This window comes from Lagenorhynchus albirostris, chromosome 3 (assembly GCF_949774975.1).
Source record: "Lagenorhynchus albirostris chromosome 3, mLagAlb1.1, whole genome shotgun sequence".
Taxonomy (NCBI): domain Eukaryota; kingdom Metazoa; phylum Chordata; class Mammalia; order Artiodactyla; family Delphinidae; genus Lagenorhynchus; species Lagenorhynchus albirostris.
The window spans coordinates 35,223,904-35,250,424 of NC_083097.1; the positions used below are offsets into that span (position 1 = coordinate 35,223,904).

Genomic DNA, 26,521 nt, shown 5'->3' on the forward strand with positions numbered 1-26,521 from the left:
GTTTGGATGGGGCCCTGATTGCCAGCTAAGGACTCAGAGCCCAAGCATGGGAAGTCATTAAAGAATACTAAACAAGAAAATGTTATGTTCAGAGATGGACTTTTGATTCCTGGTAGCAACGTGCATGATGGATTGGAGACAAGAGTCAGAAAACAGGGGGACCAATGAGGAGTAGGTGGTGGTTAATGGTCTTGAAAAATGAGCAGAGGCAGATCCACTCTAGGTTATGATCACAACCCAACCCCTTCACAGAGTAGTGTCTTCCAAAGGGGTAGGATCTGTCTAGGACAAAAATTAAGTGGAATATCCAATGGAGATTCATTGTAATGGGATTTAGTCAGGGTGGTCTCAGTGTGGAATTAGGAGCAATATCTGATGACGTTACAGATCGGTCAGCAGATAAATAACCGTAAGATGTAAATCCAAACATATCCATCAGTACAAATCTCCCTCTACTTGTTACAGTCCTGGCCATCTCGTTATTCTCTGCAGCGTTAAAGATTTCAGTGCTATGTTCCTCAACCAGCAATAAAGGCGGCTTTGGTCCATTTCCCATTGTTCTACAACTACACAGAAGTCTGAGTCTGGAAGGTAAATCTGTCTGGCCAGTTTTGAGTTTGACAGCCTGCATGAAAGTGGGCGTTCCACACCATGCACGCCTGCAGCGTGCTGTCTCAGACACAGCTTAACCCTTCGGTGGGTCACTTAGTTCCTGCTTGGTTGAGGCTTCAGCAGGTTGCAGATCTAGAAATATCCTACTTGCCTAAGGTGGGCTTTTGAAGTATACTTACTCTTGTCATTCCTTCCATCCCTAGGATATAAGATCTATGACTTCTTTTGGATCTCTGATTTCTTTTGCATCTACGATTTTTAAATATTCCATTATTAACTAAAAATGGAGACAGAATCCATTCCCAGGACCAGAAGAAAAATGAACAAATGAAGGGACCCTTCATCTTTCTTAACTGAATTATGCTGGCCCCAGCTTCTTCGCCTGAAACAAGTTAAATGTAGAATTAGCACTAAAGAGAGTGTGTGAACTTGTTCTCTTTTGAACACTAGCTGCAACCTACAACACAAATTAAAATTCTAATGGAAGAAGAAAAATTGTCATGTAGTTTTTCAGTTTTAGAAATATCTGACCAACTGTGAGGCTTATGAGGAAGACTCAGACAGTCAAACATTCAGGAATGAATGGGAGCACTTAACTCTGAAATTATTGTCATGAAAGAAAAAGTCCGTGCTGTCTTACAAAATCATTCACATTGCCAATTTAGTTAAAAGGGCAAGATGAGCCATGGGTGGAACTCAGTGGCAACTAGGGTGTTCTCATTCATTGCCTACTCTGCCTTTTTGCTTTAAAGTGGGAATCACATAAGAACTCAAAGGATAAAAATGTTTTTACATTTTTTAAGTGGAAAAAAGTAATTGGAAGTAAACTCATAGGACTTTAAAATTTTCTAGATACTGGTACAACTCAGTCGGGGCTCGGAAATGGTTACTAGCACCAAATCTTTTAATGTGCAAGACATGCCAGTTTTGCATAAGTTGTGTCATATTCAGCAGTAGATTGTTGGCACAAACTAAGTTACCTATTCTCCTGGGTTTTTTTTTGCCTCTTTCAATAAGAACAGCTATATAGAGTTTCTAGAGCTGCAGCTGAAGCTCCTCTGACCAACTTTTTGGAAACACGCTTGTGAAGGGTGTTACCCTAGGACATGCAGATAAAATATAAGGGAAACACTTCTGCATCCATCAAAATATACATAGAAGCCTATTTGGGATAATTATATTATTTCTTTTCTTTTTTTGCGTGATGCGGGCCTCTCACTGTTGTGGCCTCTCCCGTTGCGGAGCACAGGCTCCAGACGCGCAGGCTCAGCGGCCATGGCTCACGGGCCCAGCCGCTCCGTGGCATGTGGGGTCCTCCCAGACCGGGGCACGAACTCGTGTCCCCTGCATCGGCAGGCGGACTCTCAACCACTGTGCCACCAGGGAAGCCCTATATTATTTCTTAAAAGGAAAATCAAGGAAACTAATTAACGACTTTCTCAGGATATTCTCTGCAGTCATTTGAGGCATCAAGCGTGGTATTCTGGTGCATCTGCACTTAGGAGCAGAGATGACCACGGATGTATGAAGTTCATCCTGGATCACTACCTCCTGTACAGGGCTTCTGCCTGTGCTGTCCTTTTATGGTTACTATATTATTATGATGATGTTTCTCAACCAGCTGAATCACATAGTAGTATGTGAAATATTTTTTTTGTTGTTTTAATGGGTATTCGCTAGCAGGTTTCCCAATGGTCCACTTGAGTGAAATGAACCAGCCCTTTCATAGCCATTAGTTGCAATTCAGGGAGACAAAACAAGACCCCCTGTCCAGCTTACTGAGATCTTATCCTGTATGTGTGACTTCCAGGGAGAGAGATTGAGAGCCACTTATTAATCATTACGCCCCTGAATCAGATAGTTTCTCACTGGAGTACTGAAGCACTCAAATTAGCATCCTTCTTGAAGGCTAGTGAGGAATACAGCTTTCTGTGCTTTCGTCAGCCTCTGCTGGCGCCAGACCTCTCAGAAGCCTTGTGACAGGACCTGGCCTGGGCAGCATCACATGTGATTTGCTTTTCTTCTTGGAAGGTCCACTCTGTGGCTTTTCTCTGGAATCTGGGAAGGAAATGTTTCTCAGCCTGGAGACTGGGATTGAGAAAGCTCCCCTTCCTCCTCATACAAGTCGGCTAAGGGGTAAGTGGGATGGATGTGAGGGTGACAGTCATGGATTCAGTGACTTGAACCGACCTGAGTAACTATTCCAGCCCTCCCCTCTCAGTGTTGTCACAGGGATGGATACCCTCTGTGTGGAAAGTCATCAGAACCTCTCTCTAGCTTTCCATCTGTGTAGTGTTTAATGAGCTTGTCACTTTTGACTCTGGGCAGGGATGTAGATTTGGGGCTCTCTGACTTACTTTGTTTTATATTGTTATTTTCTTAATGTACTAGGGATGCTACAATACATGCCCATGTATCTGCCACCCATCAAATGTAAACATTTTTCCCATACCTGCTTCATAGCTGTTGTTTGTAAAGAAACAAACTATCCAAGTAAATGTGAAGTCCCCAGTTTTACCTTCCCCAGTCTCACCCTGCTCTCTGCCACTCCACAGGATACAACTGTCATGTACTGGCAGTTGCACAATCCTGTTTTTTATACTTTTAAATTTTACTACACGTATGAAACATGCTTATTACATACACGAGCCAAATTATTTGCATATTTTTCAAGTACATATTTTTTTTTTACTTTAGGGGTGGGATGTGGTACTCTGGTAATTGCTACTTTTACTACCAAACATTTTGTTTTCAGAACTTGTTATGGTACCCTAGTTCATTTGTTTAAATTGCGTATATTACTTCATCTATGAAACTATCACTATTGATCCATTCCCACACTGATTGGAATTTGAATTGATTCAATTGTTTTACCTAAATAAGTAATACTGAAATAAACATCCCCTAGGACATATGTGATAGAGCTTTTCTGGAGTACATATCAGTGGGTTTGTCATGTCATAGGGTATGTGCATTTTTGTGTCTGAGATATTGCCAAATTGCTCTCCAAATTGCACAACCAATTTATACTAGTACCAGCAATATGTGAGAACCCTCACTTGCCCAGGTCCCTGCCAGCACTTGATTATTATCAGATTTAATTATTTGCTAGTTGATGGATGAGGGATATGAATCTCATTGTTTTAATTTTCATGACTCATTATTTATGAAATTGAACCTCATTTCTTACAGGGCCATTTGGATTTCCTCTTCTCTAACTTATCTATTTCTCCTCTTGGTCCATTCATTTGTCTGTTCTCATTATTGATTTATAGAAACGTGTGTGTATGTGTGATCCTAATGTATATGTATCGTAGTATATGTTTATATTTTATAATATACATTCATATATATGTAACTAATCCTTTGTTATACATGTGGAAAATTTTGCCTCTCATCTGTTGATTGCATTGTAATTTTTTTTTTTTTGCGGTACGCGGGCCTCTCACTGTTGGGGCCTCTCCCGTTGCGGAGCACAGGCTCCGGACGCGCAGGCTCAGCGGCCCTGGCTCACGGGCCCAGCCGCTCTGCGGCATGTGGGATCTTCCTGGACCGGGGCACGAACCCGTGTCCCCTGCATCGGCAGGCGGACTCTCAACCACTGCGCCACCAGGGAAGCCCTGCATTGTAATTTTTTAACTTTTTATTTTATATTGGAGTATAGTTGATTAACAATGTTGTGTTAGTTGCAGGTGTACAGCAAAGTGATTCAGTTATACATATACATGTATGTATTCTTTTTCAAATTTTTTTCCCATTTAGATTGTTACATAATACTGAGCAGAGTTCCCTGTGCTATGCAGTAGGTCCTTGTTGGTTATCCTTTTTAAGTATACCAGCGTGTACATGTCAATCCCAAACTTGACATCTTTTAGCACAAACAACTTGAAATTTTTGATGTAGTTAAATTTCTTTTATTCGGCTTTTTGTGCCTTGCTTAAGAAATCATTTTCTCCTCCATGTTTATATTTTATATTAACTCCTCCTATACCCTAAAGTGTTTTAATTTACTTCTGAAAGTTTTGTTTTAAAAATGTAGACTTTCAATTTATGTGGAGTTAATGAATTAGTGTATGGTGTAAAGCATGAATCTTTTTTTCCCATATGAAAAACTAGTCCCAACAGCATTTACTGAAAAGCCCCATTCTTTCTCCATTGGTTTTACTGTCTTCTCTGTTGTATACTAAGATCCCATATATGCTTTGGACTTTTCTATATATGCTTTTCTCATATACGCTTTTTATTCTGTTGCTCTCAACTTCCCTATCCTTACAGGATACCATGCCATGTAAATACTATGCCTTTATAATAAGCATTTTTATGTCGTACTTCATTATAGTGAGAGTACTTCAAAAATTTCACTTGAAGTATGCTACTAGGTATAGTTTTGGGGATGACCTATTTTTTGTCAGATTAAGAGAACTGTTCTCTAAGTCTAGTTTATTAAGAGACTTTATTATAAATAAGTATAAATTAGTAATAGTGGTCTTCTGCATGTTAGAGTAACCATTTGATGGCCTCCTTTAGATTATTAATGCTGAAGATCATATTGACCTTTCTGGTAATATATTGACCTTTCTGATAATGAACTCCCCTAGCATTTCTGGTCTAAATCTTCCTTGAATTGTATGTATTACTATGTCTGTTTTGTTTTGTTTTGTTTTTTAAAGTCTTAAAACATATTTTGGTAGACTTGCTTTTTATGGGTATTGATTTAAATAATTACTTTTCAGAAATGTTTCTTTGAAAAGCTAAACATGCAAAGGTTTGCCTTTCATTTTATTTCAAGTATAGTCATTACCTAGGTAAAGGGATTCTCCATTTTCTGCCTATTGAGAATGAAAACATCCCCAGAACATAAGCCTAAAACATCTCCTTTTCCTATTTTTTAAACTCTGTGAAGACTGTCGCTTTTCTAAGAGTTGTGATCAGGCTCAGCTTCCCTCTCCCTTCCTAGGCTCTCTGGTGGGGCGTGACACCCCTCAGTCCTCCCTGGTGTGGGTCCCAACACCACCCACTGATTCTTAAGGCAGCAGAAGCTGCAATGACCACATCGTCAGTGCTCACCACATGCCCATGTATTCACATACCCCTCAGTCAGGCTGCTCACTCCCTCATCAAGCACCATTAGTGTTCCCATTTCACATGCATCATCTATCCTTCTAACAAAGTAGAAAATCTAGTATATTTTAGTTGTCCTCTGAGATGTCTACTATCTCCCATATCTTTATTGCCTAAATTTATTTTCATCTTTTTTGATCAATAGGAAATGTGGTCAATATTGTTTTTACAAGCAATATTTAGTTGAATTAGCCATCAGGTTTTATCTTTTTTTCCTCACCATTTATTTATTTATCTAATAAATCCTTAATGCATGCCCTCTATTGGCCTGCCGTGGTTATAGGTACTTGGAGATAAAGCAGTGAACAGATAGTCAAAGTCCCTGAACTCATATAGTTGATATTCTAGTAAGAGGAGAGAGAAAAAAACGTTAACAACCAGCTATATAATAAAGACAAGTGCTCTGGAGAAAAATAAGAGCATAAGGGTTATTACTGATGTAGGTTATCAGGAAAGAGCTCACAGATAAAGTGATATTTGAATGGATACTTGAAGGAAGTCTCAGACGAAAGTACCCTATATGGGAAAAACGGCATATGCTGTATGGGGGCATCAAGAAACATCAAAGAGTCCAGTGTTGTTGGAGTAGAATGAGCAAAAAAAGTATGGTGGTCAATGGTGGCAGAGATAGTGGGTAAGAGTGGGGGTGAGGGTTGAGGGAAATCCAACAAGACTTTCAGACCATTGTAAGCACTTTGGCATTTACTCTAAGTGAGATGGGATACCATCAGAGGGTCCTGAACAAAGAATTGATATGTTCTTGTTTTAGTGAGATCAAGATCTTGTGTTGGTGGCTTACGTATTTGGAGATAAGGAGATTCAAGACCAGAAGCATGTAGACCAATTAAGAAATTAATATCATAATCCAGATGAGAAATGTTGGTGGCTTGGATGAGGGACTTCATAAAGATGGGGATGGTAAGAAGTGATCCCATTCTGGATATAATTTGAAGGTATATCTTAGAGGATTAGTTGACGGATTGATCAGGGGTATGAGTAAAAGGCCTGAGAATCTGGAAGGATGAGGGTGATACTGCTGAAATGACCAAGACTGCAGGATGAGCAGGTTAGGAGGGTAAAAACCAGAAGTTTGTTTATAGATTTATAAGTTTGAGATTCCTATCAAACATCCAAGGGTATTATTAGTCATTGTATATATGAGCCTGTAGTTCAAGAAGAGATTTGAATTGAAGTTATATATTTGGAGAACATAATCATAGATGATATTAATGTCATAACCTTGAATGAGGTCATCTAGGGAGTAAATGTAGATAGGCAAAAGAGGAGAGGAGAAGTAGGGAATATTCCAGTTCCAAGTAGGGGTATTCCAGTGTTATATGGTTGAGAAAATGAAGAGGACACAGCAAAATAAACCAAGATAAAGAGCCCAGTAGAGTGGGAGAATCAATGGAGAATGGTGTCCAAATATCAAACTAAGATAGTATTTCAAAGAGTAGGTCACTGTGTCATATGTTGTTAACAAGCCAAATGAGATGATTAAGAAATAGCTACTAGATTTAGCAATATATAATAGAAGTCATTCGAGACCAGGACAAAAGGTATTTAATAGGAGTGGTGGGGAGTGGAGTCTGATTTCAGTGGGTTTAAGAAAATAGACAAAAATGAATTGGAAATAAAAATATAATGCAATTCCTTCAAAAAGTTTTACTTTAAAGTGAAGCAGAGAAATGAGTCAATAGCTACAGTATAACTGGAGTAATTGGTTGTGTTTTTTTTTTTTTGCAATACTTGGGCCTCTCACTGTTGTGGCCTCTCCCGTTGCGGAGCACAGGCTCCGGACACGCAGGCTCAGCGGCCATGGCCCACGGGCGCAGCCTCTCCGCGGCATGTGGGATCTTCCCAGACCGGGGCACGAACCCGTGTCCCCTGCATCAGCAGGTGGACTCCCAACCACTGCGCCACCAGGGAAGCCCCGAGGATCTTTTTTTTTAAAGAGACAAAAACTTCAGCATTTATTTAAGATTTTTGTCTTCTTGCAAAATACTCCTTCAGTAATTATTTAAATTAGAATCTTTAGATAGTAAACTCTCAGTTTTCATACACCTCCTGCCCTGTCCCCGCCCACACAGAAGACTTAGGGAGAGCTTAGCTGGGTATCAAATTCTGAATAGATGGTTATTTCACTACCACTTAAAAGGTTTTAATTTGTGTCCTGGCATCTGTTGTTGCTGAAAGAAAATCTTCTACCTGTCCATTTGAGTTTCTTACTAGGTAGTCTGATTCTTATTTAAAGTAACTTTTAAAGATTTTTTCTTTGTCCTGATGCCCTAGAGTGGATTTACTTTTCATTTATACTACTCAATGATTACATTTGATTTTAATCTGAAAACTCACTTCATTCTTTAATTTTATAAAATTATCCATAATAACCTTTTCCAAAACTTATTTTTTGCAATTGAGTTAAATTCTCTTCTTCTGGAACTCCCATCATATGTATATTGGAGCTTCTCAATCTGCCCTCCTTGGCTTATAATTGCTCTTTCACATTTTCCAGTACTACTGTCTTAATTTAAAAAAATAATAAACCTACCATTGAAGTATTTGACACAGAGGAGGAAGTACAAAGTGTAAACTTGCACATTGGCTACACTTCTGGCCCTGGTTATTTTTTAAAGTTATTTTTAAGGTTAATATACTGTATCATGCAGCTGGTTCAAAATCAAGGATTAAAAGCCTAAGCATAGTCTGATATCAGCCTGGCAAAATAAGGCTGATTGAAATATTCTCTCCCATTTTCTCTTCTTGCTACACCTTCATCGCTAGAGAATAACTAGGAAGCTTTCCCTTAAAAATAAAAAAAAAATGTGTAAAAGAGCAGAAATAAAAAAGGTAGGAGCTCCAACAAAGAAAGGAACTCAAAAAAAGGAGGGAGGGTATATATAGATAATTCTCATTAAATGTTTCAAAGAATTAACCTCACTCATTTTCAAATAACTGTCAATTAAACAGTGGAAGATCATTTTTACCCATCAAATTAACAATGATGGGAGGAAAAGAAAATTTTTGCTGACAATTGTACGCTGATATAAAAGTTCACTGCTGTTCTGGTCTGAGTCTAAATTAGGACAGTTTGAAAGCATTGAGTGATATCTATCAAAAACCTCATAAATGTTTTACCCCTTTCATGCAGCAACATTGTTTCGGGGAATCAACCATTAGGCAATAAATGGAAATACAGGCCAAATCCCCTCCCCGCCAAGGGATGTTTATTGTACCATTATTTATGATATTTAAAAATTAGAAGCAGTCTATATCAATGGGCTACAAACTTTTTGACTACTATCCACAGTACGAAATAATAGGGTCTTCACTGTGAGCCAATAGTCATACACGTACATTAAAAAAATTTCAGGTGACAAAACCACCCATTCCATTCCATTTATCTTAGTCTCTTTGGGCTGCTATAACAGAAATATCATAAACTCAATGGCTTATAAACAACAAAAGTTTATTTCTCACAGTTCTGGAGGCTGGGAAGTCCAAGATCAAGGCACCGGCAGATTCAGCGTCTGGTGAGAGCCCACTTCCTGGTTCACAGACAGCTGTCTTTTTGCTGTGTCCTCACATGGCAGGAAGGTGGAGAAAGCTCTCTGGAACCATGAGGGCTCTGAGCTAATCACCTCAAGGCCCCCATCTCCATATACTATCACACTGGGGATTAGATTTCAACATAGGAATTTGAGTGGAGGGGGACAAATGTTTGGTCCATAGCACCATTCCATTACATTCATTTAAACAAATTGACAAAGCTGTATTTGACCTGCTAAATTGATCCCACAGCCTAATTATAGGTTAACACTCAGTTTGAAAAGCACTGGCATCTAAATAGGCATATGATGGAATATTAATTAATGCATCCATTACATCTTATGATCAGTTTTTTATTTTGGTTTTGCTTTGGGGTTGGGTGAGGATTACGCTTTTTCAGCCAGCAACGGGGAGGATGTTTCCACGTAACTCCATCTAATGGGGACTTACTATAGTGACACCAGATCTCTGTTGCTGTGCCCAGTCATCCTCCTGTCTCTCACTCTCAATACTTCATGTATCCTTCATGGATTGTTCATGATGTCCCCAAGCTCCCCGCTCCTCTTACTTGTAACCTTTCCAAGCAAATGGAATCTGCCTGGGTCAGTCACCCAACATTTAATTTCAAGCATTTATTATTGGTCTGCCATTAGTATCGGGACTTCATTCTCAATCTAATCAGTTAATACTAGCTGACCCAGGTTGATTTCATTTGAATCAACAAAGAATTGCTAACAGCTGCATTTCCTAGAAAAAGTGGGAATCTAATTGGCAGATATTTGAGACACTAATGTTAAATGCAAAAAGAAAAATAAAGACAACTTTTTTGCATTGGGCCTGTTTTCAACTTTTTTTTAAGAAACTCTCTTAGAAGGAGAATGACAGAAAAGGAACCTAAAATTTGTTTTACATTATGTTAATCCTTATCACATTTCTACAAAACAAGTATTGTAGATTTATAATCAGAAAAAATAATCAAAATTGGCTCTGGGGAAAATGATCATTTTGCAAACCAGCATCATGTACTACTCTTGATGTAGCTCGTGCTCTTGGTATAAATATCTAAATATGAAGTCTCTATGAATAAAATTCTGTTTGAAGCAGAAAGCCCCCTGTTTGTCCTACTAACACCATTTCAGAATACACTGCTCAGTATACAGCTTGGTTTGGGAGGGCTGGGTACAAAGACCAGAAAGATCCTTTCCCTAAGGCCCTACACTTCCCTACTCTTTGTGTAACCATTATTTATTGCCTGTTTTTATTTATTCAATAAATACCCTAATAACTTGAGGTTTGGAAATTTGGTTTGGGATAGGATTGGACAGAGTATCACCTGTTTTCTTTAATAGACCAAAATATCACTTGTCTGTTGAGGATGATCATTTCTGTGGGCCCTAATAATTCCCTAAATAACACTACTCACAAATTCTAAAGTTCTAAATACTTTTGGTTTTAACACACTAGGATTCATAACTCTCTTAGAAAAGGAAGGAGTATCTCCTAAGGTCCATAAAAAAATTCCAGATCAAAATGTCATGTGTTCGGGTAAATTTTCTTTCTTTTTAGGTACTGAGGATAAAATTTAAGCCTATGCTTTTACATGTCTTGTGTGATTACTCTTTCCCACTTCTTTTCAGTTGAGCCTGAAAAATTAGGTGAAACAAAATTTTTCTTTCAAGAATAAGCTAGAAAGATCTGGGCTGCCTGGTCAAAAAACCACTGACTAGTTGGTCCTTTACCAGTGTTTAAACAAGCTCATTATCTGAGATCCAACTTCATAGTGAGTTCCAGAAATGTTCCACAGATTTAGATGCCCTCATCCATGTGTTTGGTGATCCAGACCGTCAAGCCAGTGGGCGTGGAGAAGGGGAGGCGAAAGGAATACACACTTTCCTGAAAGATGCTTACGCCACTTCTGCTCGCGTCCTGGTGGCTACATGGTGTGCTGTGGAATGTCATCTTTCACTGGATGCTATTACTAACTGAAAGTGGGGAGAGTGAATACTGGGGGACAACTAGTAACTATTAGTTCGTATTATGGGTTGTGGTCTTGATCCTATGAACAAGGCAAGTCATTTGAATGTTGTATTCAGAGGGATGCCATGATCATATTTGTTTCAAAATGTAATTTTTGTGTGAAAGATAGATTGGAGGAAGCCCAAGTGAGTGTTAAGAGGCCATTCCTAAGGTCTAAGTGAGAGATCATGGCTAGGACTTGGCAGTAGCAGTAGAGAAGATAAAGGGAGTGGAATGAAGTCAAAAGATACTGAAGAGGTAAGGCTGATGGATGAAATGGGGGCAGAAGAGGTAGAGAAGCTATCCAGGTAACTCCTAGATTTCTGGTTTGTGTTGCAGACTCTAGAGGAAAACAAGGTTTGGGGATGAGGTATCTATGGACCCCTGAGTTTAGCTTTGGAAACATCTGTCAGAGAGGCTGTTTCTACACATCCAAAATAAACCACCAACTCACAGTCAGTGAGAGTCTCAAATCTAGTCATCGTGAACTCCTCTATTCGAATGAACGTTCCCCTGTGAGGGTTCTTTATGTTAAAGGGCTTTGTATGTATCGCATGTCACAGAACGGTTCATTGCACACAAGCATAGGAAAGCCAGCCAGGCAGAGGGAGTCTTTTAGGCCTTGCTCATTCCTACTGTGGTCATCAATCATGAACAGTCTTCTTTTGTGGGAAGCATGGACAGGACTGTTGGTCACACAGGAATAATAGTCATGTAGCCTTGTGTGTGTACCACGGCTCAACCCACACTCAGTGATGGGAATCATTGCGATTGTTCTAACCCGCGAGAAGCTACAAGAAATCTGGTGAAGCTGCAGAGCTAGAGAGCAGTGTTTCTGTTTCTCGGGTTGCTCGTGTATGCAATTTACTAAATGGTTAGTGTTTTGAGCTTTTTATTTGGTTTGGGGTATTTTTTCTTACTTCTCTCTACTACAAGGTGACTAGAAAGAAACAAACCCCACATAATCTAAGTGCTGTGTCCTCCTGCCTGATCTACCAAAATATCCTACAATGAATGTGTAGATGGTGCTAACAGTTTTCTAGTCAACTATTTTGTGCCACTGATACTATGATTAAACATTTAAAGTTAAGTTTGTCAGGATTTCCAATGGGCACTAATGTTTTCAAATTCAATCACTTATCCTTCATTTAACAAATATTCAACATCCTACACTCTGGGCACTTGGGATACTTCAGTAAGAGACCAGTAAACACGATGATGGGCACCTCTGCCCTCCTGGAGCTTCCCTTCTTGAACTCCTTAGTCGTGGGATTAGATTCAGATAAGCCTGTCACTTTTTTCAGCCCTTCCAGTTCATAGCCTTTGTCAGTTTCTGACGCGTGGCCTTCTCAGCTGGCCTGGCTGGCTCCATCGTGATGGGTCTCATGAGACTCCAGGCCAGGCCTGGCCTTCACTTCAGTTGGCAGAGCCCAGAAAAGCACTGGGCAAAGGTCAGGGGATTCGTTATGTGAGGCAATGGGCTGTGTGCTTTAATCTGCACTTCTGGTACCAGGGTGTGTGTGTGTGTGTGTGTGTGTGTGAGAGAGAGAGAGAGAGAGAGAGATTGGGAGGGAGGGAGGGAGGAAGAGGGAGAAAATGTAATTGATTTGGGGAGGATTTTGCGAAGGTTTTTATAGGAAAGCAGCAAGACCAAGAATCTAACGTGCCAAGCGGTAACCAAGAAGCATTTACTGTATTCCTCCTTCACCCCCCCACCCTCTCCGCCAGTTTTAACCAAATTAGCAGAGTGTGGTCTGCTTGCATACATGACTGAATGAAAAAGGAAATTAAAAGTTCTTGCCATAAAGCCTGGAGGAGACCATACAAAAATCCAGCCTCTATTTCAGGAATATCTGCCGGACTGGTGGTTAGTATTTCCCTTCTTGTTCACTTTGATTAAAATGCTGAGAGTCAGCTCTCTCTCTCTTTTTTTTTTTTAACCTTGCTTGTGAGCTTTTTAGATGTAAAGCTCCAACTTGTCCAACTTGGCTTAGCTGGTTGCTTTCCTTCTCCTCCCACCTCGTTCTTCCCTCTTCTGGCTTCATTTCTCCCTGCTCCCTCCTTGCTGTCCTCCGCTCTTCTCCCTCTACTCTGAGCGAAACTTCTTTCTCTTGTCCTGCAGCTTATAAAATACTCTGATTAGGCAAAGCCTCAGACTGCCTTCCTCCCTGTCTGATCACCATTAAGATATAATTTGGGTCTTTGAAGTCCATTTTCTGCACATATAAGAATCTGGTACATTTTGAGAAAGTCGACAGAGATAATAATTTGCACTCAGGAGACATTTCAGGGTTTTAATTCTGGCCTATGTTTTACATTTCAACAGTCAGTTTATATTTTAGAAGAGTATCGTAAAGAGGAAGTGACACCACAATTGCATGTTTGTTTTGCATTTTATTCCAGGTTTTCTAAAGTCTTGGGGATTGTCAGCACATTGAAGAAAAGGAAAATAAGTCTTTGTTTTTTTGTATTTTTAGCCGTATATCTTGGCTGGTTTACTCCGATGTTTCGGGTTCCTTCTTGCATACCTGATGAAAGCTGTCCCATGGTGCCTGATGTGATGGGAAACGTCACTTATTCTATCTCGTTAAAAAGCATTCAGCTGAACTTTCACCAGAAGGACGTGTTCTACCCCCTTAAAACATCGATTTTAAGGTCAAGGGGTCTCTGTTCGTTTCTGCAACAATTCATTTCAAGCTGAGCGTGTTAGGTACTTTGAGGTAGTAGGGGATACAGAGATGACCCTCAGGGGAGAGATGAGAAAGTAGTGGGCATCTCACGATGCTGTGATAGAGGTTTGGCAAGGAGAGAGGAGGGGCACCAAACTTCCCCCGGTAGGGAGTGGAGGTCGTTGCTCGAAATACATTTAAGTTGAAGTGACCTTGAGCTGAGTCTTCGGGAATGAGTGGCAGAGATGGATGAAGTGGGAAGAGGACAGGAGGCAGAGGGCCTGAAGGTGTGAACAGCCTGGAACCTTCTGAGAAGATTCCTCCATGGACAGAGGAAAGGGGGAGGTTTGGGGAGATGGTGGAAGATGGGCATGGAAAGGCGAAGGAGGCCAGATCAGATCACACAGGGCCGGAGGCACCTTGTTAAGGGTTTGTCACTTATACTGGACAGTCTGAAACAGAGGCTGCCGAGCTACAGTTGAAGGAGATCACTGTGGTGTCAGTGTGGAGAATAGATTTTTGCAAGGTTCTAACCAGGATTATTCTCGGAAATTTAGGCTCAGCTTGGTCCAGACTTGAGGGCTGGTTGTGAGTAAATTTCGTTTCTGGGTTAATCCAGTGCTTCTTGACCTACTTCAAAGAAGGTGGCCAGGGGAGCCCAGGTCCTGTGGAGCTGGGGAAGGCCAGGAGAGCCTGGCTCACCTCATGTCCGCACTTGTTAGGATTTGTTTGTACTGAATGTCTAACGATAAATGACATTAGATGTGACAGCACGTGTGAGCCTGAGGGTAAGTTGGCTTTTTGCTCCTTGAAAATAGAGTGACAGGTTGAAGACGATGGGGAGTACTGAAAAACCCACTGGACTGGGGACGGGAGGCCTGGATGCTGCCCCCAGCTCGGCTGTAACCAGCAGTGGGATCTTGTACATGTCACTTCATCCCTCTAGGCTTTGCTTACCTCATCTGTAAAGTGAGACCGTTATGGTAACATGGTCATTAGGGCCCCATCCAGCCGCCAGGCTCTCTGACTGTGATTCTATCTCCCCAGTGGTCCCCCCGACCCCCAAACTCAGGCTTCCAGACATTCTGATTAATAGAGAAACTGGGAAAGCCACTTATTTAAAGTTTCAGTTTGAAGAACATAATCTAGTGAGCATGGGAAATAATTTTCGAAGGAAAAAAATTGTGATTCGTGTTTGTCCTATGCAGATGGTAAAAGGGAAGCAGAAAGCCACCTGCACACAACTTCCTTCTTTTTCTCTTGACTTTTTCTGCTTGTCCCTCCTGCAAAAGGAGAGAGGAGATTGGCTGGGGATCCTGAGGGCACTGAGGGTAAGATGCTGACCTATGGGTACCTGAGTTCTCCCGCCTTCCAGAAGAGCAGTGCATCCTTTATTTGGCCTGAGCAGCCATTCAGGTAGATTCTCGGCAGAATTTTGGGTAACTGTGACCTTCTTTGCCTTTGTGGAAATCTCTTGCACCTGTGTCCAGTGCTCTCAGGTTATATAGGCCCATCCCCTAACCTCTCAATTACCCTCTGCTCTCTTTTACCCAAACTAACTTCTCCCAAACCTGAATGATGATGTGGATACTCTTGAGGTGGGGAAAGAACTTCTAATGCCTCTGACCTACCTTATAGCCACCAATATTCCCTCCCACCCCCCACCAAACACACACACACACACACACACACACACACACACACACACACACACACACACACACACACACACACACACACACACACACACACACACACACACACACACACACACACACACACACACACACACACACACACGGCATTTTGGTGGGAGTAGGCGCAGAGAGATAAACAGTTGAGGAAAGTCTGTGTCTTGCCCTGAGGAAACCTACAGCAGCACAGGCACTGAGGACTCATTTCTTCCACATACAGGGATTCGTTACCTTGTGACTTCCATGTCGGGGCACATTTTATAGTAGAGGATGAACAGGTCAGTCTCAGGGGAGTGTAGAAGGCTTCATGGAGGTAGTGATACTGGAGCATGCTTTTGAAGAGCAGATAAACTGAGGATTTGTCCGGCAGCAGCCTTGAGGGTAAAGGAGTAGAGGCCGTGAAGGAGGATGTTTTAAGTCTAGAGAAGTGTGGTGAGCATTGGGAGAGGAGGAGGTACATTCCAGAGAGAATTCTGAGGTTGAATCACCCCCTCATGGTGACAAGTGACACATGACGAGGTTGGAGTTACAGGTAACTGGGGAGCCCTAATCTCATTAAACATGTTAGAAAATGTATGAGATGATGCTGTTTGTTCATGAGGTGGGGACTGGAGGCAGGCAGGAGATGTGAGTTCATTCAGTTTAGACAGGAATGATTTTAGATGCTTATGGGCATCCAGGTGACTGTCTCCCCATGTCCGAGGCACCTGTCCTCTGGTTCTTTAACATTTACAGGATGCTCTGAGTAAACTGCCACCTTGGGGATTCCCTGTAGCTTTTCTTCTCCATTTGGAAGTAAAGTTTTGACTGGTAACATGATCACAAGTGATTGAAAGTGGAAAAATTCCTTTGAATCACTTTCCAGTTTGATGGGAAGATGAATGTTTTATTACTGTTCTCCAAGATGTGAAATAACTGATTTCTCTCAAACAGAATGCAATGAAAAGCATTTTAGTGTCTGTTCCTTTGACTTCTGGATAGGTGGACCATCTTCTTGAATCAATAGTAGTTCAGGGTTTGGCTCAGCCTTTTTCCAACCCTCTTCCACCGGTCAACTGATTTAGGAGAAACACGGCCAGGTCATTGAGTTCCAGGTTCCAGAGTTATGCTGTGGTGGTCCCTTAGGGTGGTAAACATGAGGCTCCTGGGACTTGAACATTTAATTCAGGAGGACCGAAAACAAGCTCTCCTGAGCCAAGATGTTAGATTTACAGGGACATGTAAAGATAGCCTGTCCTCCCCTCCACACGGCCTTTTCCTCCATAAACACATACTCCTTGCCCTTATCTTCTCCTGACCCTAGTCTTTCATAGATTTTGACCTTGATTTTGATTTACCTTCACATTGACACATTGTCTGTTTTTAATTTCCTGTCTGACCTGAGGTTGAGATGAGAAGCAAGGCCAGCAAACTGATTTAGACAGGATCTCTCAGGCTTTCTCACTTTCCCTGGGATCAACTTGTGTCCAGATTTATGTGTTCGAAAATAAATTGCATCAACTGACCCAGAGGTGATTAGACTCTAGGGGCTCAATTTACACGAGCTAACCTCGTGAGATGGGCCAATATACCAGAATGCCAATACATTTGTTTATTCTCCGTTTGAGCTGTGAAGCAGTTTCATTTCAGCTGGTTATTGTATTAGTTTTCCAGAAAGAGAGAGAGCCCAGAAAACAAGATAAGAATCAGAAGGTCATGTGGCAATTGTAGAGTCGCGATGGAGGGAACTGTGTGGCCCTCAAGGGAGAGCATCAGCAGGCTCTGGAAATTATTGTACCTGTCTCTGTATTGGGACCTTCTCGTTGGTCCCAAGTAATTGGATGAGACAAAGCCATAAATTATTTTTTTCAGCATTCTTCCTCAAACATTAATTGATTAGACTAGATTATCTCTAAAGTCCCTTCTGCCTCCAAATTTCTGTGCTCTGCTAAAAGTCCCCTCTCCTTGTGGCTATGTTTCAATCATGGCTGGATAGCTGTCTTCCTGATTGATGTTTAAGAAGTCAACCTCAGGCTCTATAACAGGCTTTTAAAGACTGTATTCATTTTCTATTGCTTCTAAAACAAATTACCTTAAATTTAGAGGCTTATAAAAACCCGTTTATTAGCTCACAGTTCTGTAAGTGAGAAGTCTGGACACAGGCTGGTGTAACTGGATTCTCTGCTCAGAGTTCACAAGGCTGAAATCAAACTGTCATTAGGGCTGCATTACCCTCAGGAGGTCCTGGGAATGAATTTGCTTCCAAGTTCATTCAGGTTGTTGACCAAATTCAGTTCCTTGCTGTTGTAGGACTGTCATCCCCATTTCCTTGCTAATTGTCAGCTGGGAGCCTATTTTTGCCCCTGGAGTCTGCCTGCACTGCATCTCATGCTTCCTATATGGCCCCTCCAGCAACAGCAGGATAAGTCCCTCTCGAGTTTCTAACCTCTCTGACTTCCCCTTCTGCACATCTCACTGACTAACTTCCCCTCCTGCTTTTACAGACTAATGTGATTACATTTAATCACCCAGACAATCCAGAATAATCTCCCTATTTTAAAGTCAGTTGATTAGTAACCTTAATTACATCTGTGAAGTCCCGCCAGAGGAATACCTAGGTTAATGTTTGAATAACCAGAGAAGATAATCTGGGTGGGGGGACCTCTTTAGCATTCTGCCTCTCCAGTCTCATCACAACATTTTGAAATGATGTCTTGTCTTTATTGGAGTGATCATATCTGTGGATGACTGGTTTCGTCTATTTACACATATTCTTTTTATTCGCAATTTCGTAGGATAATATTTTCTGATCCTACCTTCATATTTCAGCATTTCAACCCCTTGGCTTAGAAGGTTCTGTGTTACAAAAAATACATTTATTGGTTGGCTAAATGGGGGAGAATGATGTTTTTCTCTCCCCCTCACCCAGCTGAGGCTGCTTGGGGCAGATGGGCTCTATTTTCAAAGAGTTCAAAATCATAGCAAATTTGATTTGCATTAGGTCAGTGATTCTCAGTTTACCTTTGGTAAAGCCAGGGCATTTGTTTGTAAGGTCTAATACACAACCAAGGCTGAGAACTATTGATATGCTCCCAACATGCTATTTTGGAAATAAGGAGGCTGAGGGTGAGAAATGATTCACTTCAAGTCTCATACCTAGTGACAGATCTGGTGCTAGGTTTATGGTTTAATTATTTGTAGAGTTCAGTGCTCAGTAATTATATGCAAAATGAGTGTTAAGGTCTGGAACTCCCTGCTTCTCGCTTCGGTAGCAAAATTCTTTCTAGGACTTTAAGAAACTATTAGACCTTGCAAAAGAAGTTTAAAGGTCTCTTCTCAGCGGTTTGGTCTGCTCATGAGCAATAATAAACACAGATACGTTCTGCACTAGTCAGGAGCTGGATGCATGGACATCCCCAGTCTCAGTGTCTCAGAGCTGCACCATCCAATGGGGTGGCCACTCACTGCCCATGGTTCCTGAGCACTTTAAATGTGGCTGGTGCCAGTTGTGATGTGCTGTCAGTGTGAAATACAGGCCAGATTCAAAGACTCATTATGAAAAAAAAGTGTATGAAATACTTCAATACTTTTCATATTTACTGCATGATAAAGTGATAATATTTTGTACATATTGGGTTAAATAGGATATATAATTAAAATTTATTTATTAATATGGTTACTGGGAAATTTAAAATTACACATACGACTGGCATCTGTGGCCGGCATTATATTTCGGTGAGACATTTCTCTTCCTGAGAACGTGCTCTATTAAAGCAGTTAACAATGAATGGTCCACGCCAAGCTATTACACCTTCTGTGATCTTGAAGAGTGAAGTGGTGTATTGTAAACTTCCTGGCGATGAGACGTGACATTGATCTGCCCCGTGTTTGCCATCTATCTGGCAGCCAGTCAGTCTGGCCAAATAGACTTCTTTCTATTTATAATATAGAATCAAAGGAGGCGGGGGGATGCCCCCGTGTCATGAAAAGGGCACACTTCATACCTCTTAAGTAATGTACCCAAAAGTAGACCGAGTGCTCTTGGAGGCTGTAAGACAGAGAGATGAATATCCCTTAAACAATTCTGCTCTGAAAGAAACTGCAATGTCAGCATTTATGAATTATCACCGTCCTCGACAGGCCCAAAGTACTGGAAAGTACTGTGGTGCCTACCCTTGTCCATAATGCAAATCCAGATTTTCCTCTCTCTCTTTTTCTTGTTCGCTGTAGTTTGGCCTGCCTCACTGGTACTCTACTTGTGTGTTTAGTTGACCCAGTTTAGCATTTTCAAAGAAGCATGGGAAGGCAAAGGCCAAGACACCCAGGCCTTGGAGACGGTTCCGATCCCAACCCAGAAGTATTCCGTCTCAGCTTGTGGGATCCCCTTAACTTCTCAAAGCTCCTCTGAACTTTCATTTCCTCAGTTTTAAAATGAGGGTCTCTTGCAGGGAACGAATGAAGTAATAAGACACTCAGCACACTGATTCCTTGGCAGACTTTGGAGGGGACATCTACTCTGTGCGGCCTAGGGCTAGCTGCTGGGGATAAAAGAGTGAGTGACACACAGCTACTGCCCCCGGTTTGCTCACAGCTAGAGGAGGAGAAAGACAAGGAGCCCAGCAGCATCAGGACAGGAGAAGTCCTCTGTCCCTGGCAGCTGTTCATTACGTTGCACTGCGTGGGGTTTGGCATATCACAAAAGTCTGGTATGGTGTGTAGGTGAGGGGACAGACCCATAGTCATGAAGTGACTGCCCGAGTCGCCACATCAGGTGATGCTGGGCTGTGTCCAGGGCACGGGATTTCTGACTCCTTCTCTAGCAATGCTTTTCCCAGGAGAGCACATTGCCTCACTCTTGGTTTCCCAACTTGTTTACCCTAAAAGAACAACTTCACCACTTTGGACTTGATAAAAGGAAAAAAAAGAGTTTCTTCCAACTTTTGCTCTATATATAATCTGGGCATGTGAGTGACTCCTTCAGTACTTGGGAGTTAGTGTAGTAATCATTGTCAGATTATAATCTCATCAAGATACTGAATGTTTTTGTTACCTGAAAACTTCCTTCTGTGAGATCTTCAACAGCTCATCTATTTCCTGTTAAATCAGGTAAAACAAAGCCTATACTTCCATCCGAGAGTCTTGGAAGATACTCCAACATCTTCAACTTTGTTTAAGGTACATTCTCCGTGTTCTATGTGATCTATCACAGTAATAAAATATTAGATCATTTAAAAAAAAAAAAGAGCCACTTGTGGAAAGTGAGATAGCAGAAATCCAGTAAGAGGTTTGCTTTTTCAAATTCTATTTTGGAAAACAATGACTTGGAAGGTGCAATGCTGTAAGATATAAAAAGGAACAGAACATATTGTTCAAATAAGCACCCACCTATGCAATTGATTTTCTCTTCCATGTAAGAGTTACACCTGCATCATGCATCAGTGAATGCACCAGGTAAATCAGGCTGGGTGAGTTTGGTCTAGCTTTGTGGCGAGGTGTTTCAAAGTGCCACTGGGTCCTACTGATTTCAAACAGAATGCCCCATGCCCCAAGAAAGGCCCAGTCTCAACAGAATGCCCGTGCACATACCAAGATAGGAGAAGCACCAAGTGTGTGGTGTTGAAATGGCCCTTATTCTCTCACTCCCTGGAAAGGAAGAGGTGGAGACCCAGGCTCCTATAAGCCAGCTGCCTTCTCTGTGTTCTCACAGGAAGAGTCCTGGCTTCAAACCAAGCCTCTTATTGATGGAATTCATCTACCCAATTGTCAGCTCTAGAAACCCATGACTCGCGAAACAAATGATCTGGACCCAGTAACAGCAGCGTGTAATTCTCTTACAGTAGATGAGATAGTGATTAGGGGAAAAATCAGTCTCTGGATTATTCCCCCACACTTGGGCCTCCATGTAGAAGGTGTGCAATTTGCCTGTACACCTAAGCAGAAGTGATCAGCATTCCTGCCTTATCCTGGGAGATGTACACATTACGTTATGATTATCCTTCCCCTCCCCTGGACTCTCATGTGATGTAAGTGCTTGATTGAAGAGTGAAGTCTCACGTATTGTGGCTGATTGCTTTACCATGTCCCTAGACTTCCTTTCCAGGACATACAATGAGGGCCCCATTCCCAATCCCATGGGAACCTAAAACGGGCTATTTAATCACTAGTATCAGAAAGTGTAATAAATAGCTAGTATTGATATATGCAGAGGGCAGGCCAAGTGCTTGGAATCAACATCTCATTCAGTTGACTCCTGATTTTTCTCATGAAAAGAGGAATAATATTATCGTCTCCATATTAGAGATGAGTAACCTGAGGTTTGGTAAAGCCAGGATTTGAACCTGATCCACAACTTGTGCCCTGAACCCCTAAGCTCACCCTCTCTATAGGTGAAGAGCAAGGATAACATCTGAGGTAGAGTCTGATGGTAATTTCTGTAGACCTGGGAAAGTATCTATCAATGATTATTAACTAAATGTGACCATCTGACAGTGGAACAGATGGCATCAAATGAAATCAAGTGTCCAGGGTTCACTCAGCACTGTCTGCTACCTCTTGTGTCAATGTCAGCAGATTGTTTAATCTTTGTACCTGTTACCTCACCTGGAGCCTAGAGAATATCATTTACTTCCCCAGCTGGTGGTGAGATGGGTCCAGCTGAATCCACATTCAGTGATGTCAGTGATGCAGTGAATCCGTGTTAAGTGACTTGGTAGCTTAAAATCAGCCTTGGTGGAGGTCTTTATACCACAGAGATTGGCAAAAGCTACAAATCATGGCCCTTTTAAAATTATTATTCCAGAGAGACAGTTGTTAAATACTAGTACACCACCGGCTGTGACTCAAAGAGAGATACAATATGAATTGTCACATTCTAAAGGTGAACAAAGGCACACTGGGTACCCTAAAAAAAACTTCTATAAATATAATCTTACCTAAGTCTTCCGTGAATCTTTTATCCCCATCATTCTGCATTTGAGAAGACCTCTGAAAACATAACCATAATGATTTTATATGTCACTACAAATATACAATTTTATTTTGTGTATTGTTTTTATGAAAACAGATATGCTCCTGTAACAGTCTAATGTTTCTGAATGCAGATACAAACATATAAGCCATAAAGTATATATATAAATGTTGTCAATTAGAAATATAAAATATAATGCCACGTATGTAATTTAAAATTCTCTACTAGTCACGTTTAAAAAAAAAGAAATGGATATTAGTTTTTAATATTCTATTCAACAATCCAAATTACGATTTTAACGTATAGTCAACATAAACGTTATTGAAATATTTGGCATCCTTTTTTGTACCAAGCCTTCAAAATCCATGTATATTTTATACTTACAGCACATCTCAATTTAGATCCTAACTTTTCATCAGAAACACTTGATCTGTACTTAGGTTTTATAAAATGTACAGTTGAGAAAGGTTTACATACCCAATCTGTTCTTAATATACTTAATTATTTAATTGAAATATTTAATTAAAATTTAGCTTATTTAATTCCTCAGTTGCACTAGCCACACTTCAAGTACTCAATAGTTATAGGTGAACTGGTCAGCACAGGTGACCATATATGCTCTATTTTTTGTTTTTTTATAAAAATGGAGACGTATTATATACACCACTCCCAAAGTTTATTTTTCCCCTCATACTGTACACATTTAAACTACTTTCCCGTCCTATATTCCCCACTGGATCCCTGCAAGGAGAGAAATCTCAGCGAGAGTAATGATATCAATAATGTCTGTGAATTTCTTCTCCCTCACTGATGGGAAGGAGATAAATTGACCTAAGGCATTTTGTGTCTGACCAGTTTTCAAATGACCACCACCAAAAAGTGGATAATAACATGAACTCCAGATACAAACTGTTCAAATAAGTGCCTGAAGCTAACTAGAATGGATCATTTCAAATACCCTTTGGGGTGAGCCTCCCCCTTCTTCAGTGCTGAGTTCTTAGAAAAGCTTCACCAGGAAATCAATGAGATTCAGTTTTGCAATATTTCATTAGTAATCAAGCTAGCATTAGAAAGTACACATTAGTTAGGTTATCTACCTGGAGTCTTGGTTTTGCAATATAAACTATTCTGCTTCTGTTGGGGTTTTTTAAATCAGCTCTCGCTCTTTCCATAGCAGAATCACTAGACCAGTAAAACAGACATTTGAGAAAACTTCTTATTTCTGATCAATTCAGCTGCCATTTTGATATTCTTCGTTACTTGGCCATAACAGAGCTACAAGCTCCTAAATCTGTTATTTTACTCCTCCCACTTATTAAAATGCTAACATCATACTTCTAAGGATGCTTTTGACCATTTTCCTTTTAAGTACTTGATATAGATCAGAGAATCAGAGGGTGTAGGTGGTTTTGGGTGGTGGTTCGTTTTGTCTCTGACAAATTACTAACCAGATATGATCACATTTTTTCCTGTATGGCTTCATATACTTTTCAATGTTACTTTTAATAAAGATGATGTGGGGATTCTTCACAAAATAGTCTTGTCTTCACATTAAATTTGTCTGCTACTCATCGTTTCTGTGTAGATATCTCTGAAATCCAGTAGTGATTTCTCTCTCAATGGTTTTGATTGCTTTTATATTCTCCAGTGTGCCTTGTACAATGCTAGCAGCCACTGGTAGTTAAACAAATACTTGCTAATTTTAAATTAAAGAGAATGGAACCAATGGCTTTCTTTGCCTGGAGTTGGTTTTAACATGTTGGGAAAAAACAGTGTATTTAATCTCCATTTCTTCTCATGTGTTTATGGACTATTTTATAGCCAAGGAACAAAAGTATATCATTGGCCTCACTGTGATGTGGAGGCCTCCTGTGCTACGCAGTTTACAGAATTAAAACTCACGCCAGCTGGGTCACAGGGCTTTTCCAATGGCTCTCCCTTGAGGAAGGGGGAGCCGGCAAAATGCCTCAGGCGCACTGAGATCCGAATGGTGTGAGTTCCCTTCTGCAAAAATAGAAGCCTCCTTCCCCCACCCCAGTGAACATCGTGCCATGTGGCTATGGCCAAAGAATGCATAAATATCATTAGAAATTTAGAGAGGGATTTTCCCTAGGAAAATACTGCGAACTTTATAAACCCAGTAGACTAAGGTACAATTTAATAGATTCTTCTGAACAATGCCTTCCTCTAGTTAGATTATTATATCAGGAAAAGGAAATAAAGGGGTTTTCTCCTGCTCACATCTGGCATGTCACTGATAGATTAAAGTTCCAAACTTTGTGTGTTGGCACTCTGTCCTTTCCCAGGGACATTTTATCTCCTCCAGAACCTAATAAAAGAGAACCCTCTCATCTAGAAGCTGCCATGCAGCGCCCTGCATCATTGAAGGGGAAAGCTTACAGTCAAATCGGCCCAGGCCAATGAACGTTCTGTTCATGTGATGGCGCTAAAGAGAGTTCACTATGGGGGTGCAAGGAGAGGGGGGAGTGCAAAGGGGGCCGCTTTCGGAGTTATCCCCACTGACCCAGCAACAGTGGACTGGGAGTGTTAGTGTCTAAGGAAACCCTTAACCCTTACTGAATCCAGCCACATTGCTTTATCCTCTTCTCTGTCCCCTAGTTAGAGCCTTAGAGTTGGGAGTCCCTATGCCCTGCTCTCATTGGCAGTGAACTGTTCTCTTCTATGTGGGAGGATGGCCGATTTAAATACCTCCTTTGCTGCTGTCAGAGTGTGCAAACAGGTTTCTGGTTAATTTTGCTTTGGGGATTCTAATTTGTTTTGTGAGATAGAATGTATTCTGTGGAGATGTGTTTGGCTCATAAAGAAACTGTTGCAATAATCAGTTCCTTATTTGGAAGAGGCGAAGTTCATTTGTAGGCGACAGCTTTCAAAAGATTGGGGATGGGAGGGCGCCAACTACGATTCATCTGAAGCAAAATTCACTTGTCTCTGGCATCTGCCAACTTCGAAACCAGAGGAAGCAGCCTTCTGAGAAATGCAAACCTGTTCATATCCTTACTCAGCTGGGGAGCATACAGTGTTGCCTGGGAATGGGACTCACCGTTACAACCCAACATCAAGAGGGCCTGTGGCAGAGGAGGGAGGCTTCTTCACCCGACACATGGTGTGTTGAGGGATGGCGAGTAAAAGTAGCACTATGTACAGAATCCAGTTCCTCAATGCTTTTCCTCCTCAAAAAAATACTTGTAAAACAATTTAAAAGGAAATATCCAGTTACCCAGAGGATAGCATTTTCAACCTATAACGTATTTGTTTTTATGTATTTCTGCTGGAGACTTCAAACTACGATTACAGTGGCCTGTTCACCTAGGAGTAAAGGACGTTGGGAGAGATGCTCAGTGAAAGTAGCTGGGGACGATGCAAGGCCATGAGCCCAGAGCCTTCCAGGTTAAGAATTTAAAACATGGGTGTTACAATAACCACAACTCGCATTAGCGTGAACTCTCACAGTCGGCAAAGTGTGTTCATCTACGCCGTCACACTCAGTCCTATGAACGACCCCGTGGGGCAGTGTATGTGGGGCATCCTCATGCATGTGGGCTACACCTGGATATTCAGACGCAGGGGGAGATTCCATTCACCTAGAGATGTCTTCTTAGAATTTTTTAACAACGTTAACATCATATAGAATTTTAAAAAATGATGCATCATCCACTGTCTAGAAAGAAAGTGTAGAGTGTGAGACATTTACTACCTATTCAGAATTACACAGCCATTACCCGGAACACAGCATTCCACTGTCTGTGAAAACAAACATTTGTGTGCATCGTTTCAGTTTGATTAGGGGTAGCAGAGGGCTATTTTATTATTGTCAAGAATGTGCAGTCAAAAAATAAGTCCAATAGAGGCACTGGTGGAGCTCCCAGTATGGTGATCAGATCTGCCTGAGTGAC

The 26,521-nt window shown here is 41.1% G+C and overlaps 1 protein-coding gene across 3 annotated transcripts in view; it reads left to right on the forward strand.

Annotated features, from left to right (window-relative positions):
- GHR (growth hormone receptor) overlaps positions 1 to 26,521 on the forward strand; it is a 274,648-nt gene that overhangs the window by 92,102 nt on the left and 156,025 nt on the right. The window lies entirely within an intron of this gene.